Source organism: Anneissia japonica, unplaced genomic scaffold, assembly GCF_011630105.1.
Source record: "Anneissia japonica isolate Jap-2015-1 unplaced genomic scaffold, ASM1163010v1 scaffold287602_len1038180_cov171, whole genome shotgun sequence".
NCBI lineage: Eukaryota > Metazoa > Echinodermata > Crinoidea > Comatulida > Comatulidae > Anneissia > Anneissia japonica.
Window position 1 is genome coordinate 191892 of NW_022734061.1, and position 1627 is coordinate 193518.

The window sequence follows — 1627 nt, forward strand, 5'->3', positions numbered from 1 at the left end:
AAAGAGTTTGTATTGGCTAACATGAACAAGCTTTAAAATTTTAACACTGTGTTCAAAGGGGCCCTGAATACGTCCCTGGCTGGTTCTACTTGCATCACGTTATAGATGTCACTAATCCTATCAGTACTACAACTAAAGCCTATATAGCTAGGCCTACTTTACTGCTAATCCGAGGGAGCCTAGCCCAGCGGCAGCGCAGCAGGGGGTAGGCCTACAGCAGTTAGGCCAGCTGGGCCCTAGGCTAGGCCTAGATCGTTGGAAAAGACGACTGAACAAAGACTTTACTAACTTCCATTCCTCAGTATTAAAATCCTTCCATTGCTGAACACTGTCTAAAAATTTCTTCCAGCTTATCTCTGTAACCTTTTCGTCTGCAGTTGGCACAACATTTTAACAGGAGCAATGAGTATCAATGATAGCCGCGGAGGGCGTGAAAAGGTTGTTGTTTGTTGTTACTTTGCAATTCGCAACGTCATCAACGAGTATCCAAGCGCATTCAATCGCGTAACATGATTGGTCTATTTGTAAATATGACGTCATTTTTTTCTAATTTGCATAATTGTTTTTTCCCAACATTTTTGTCCATTTTAAAAGAAGTGCGTAAGTTATGGAGATGGAAACAATCAAAAATCGATTATAAATTTAATTCTACATTTTTAGACAAAAAAACAAACCCTCTTGGCCCACGGCCCATTTTTAACACTCTGACTATGCGTAATATTAACCTGCATAGTATATATACGAAGAATTTTTCTATTAGGATCAGAGTTGACTAACTGGTACTTGGTTTGGTACTAGGTTTATCGCATTTATGGTTTAGGGGCCGCGGTTTACCTCCCTCCGTTTAGTCAGGCTGGATCAGGAGTAGTAAACTCGGCGATCGTGGGTTCGATTCCCACACGGGGCAAGATTTTTTTTATTTATTTTTATTTGTTGATTTTTTTTTTGAAGGTCGTGGGCTCGATTCCCACACGAGCCAAGTTTTTTTTTTATTTTTTTTTTTATTTTTTTTTTTTTTTTAAGGCAACTAATCTGTTTGCATTACGAATTGATTCTCCAAACATACAACGCATTATATTTTTTTTTTTTTTTTAAGCAGTTTATTTGATGGTGGATAATGATTGTACTGTACTCGTTGATGACGTCGCGAAATAACAACAAACAACAACCTGTCATGTCCGAGCCTAGGCCGTCATGGAAGCTCACTGGCTCCTGTGCATGGGCTTCGATCCGTTGTGAAAATTGGGGGGGGGACGAATTGCAAAACAAGGAAGTCCTGCTTGGGGGAAGGAGCCCCTAGGAGTACTACGGAAAGCGAAAATAAACCCTCTTACTTATTTTGACACCATGACCATGCGTAATATTGACCTGCAGTATATATACGAATCCGGGTTTCTATCCGCATCAGAGTTGACTGACTGGTACTTGGTGTGGTACTAGGTTCATCGCATTTATGGCTTAGAGACCGCGGTGCTTCCTCCCTCCGTTTAGTCATGTAGATCAGGGGCAGTAAACCCGGCGATCGTGGGTTCAATTCCCACACGGGGCAAGTTTTTTTTTTTTTTTATGGAAGGTTGTGGGTTCGATTCCCACAGGAGCCAGGTTTTTTTTTTTTTTTTTTTTTTTT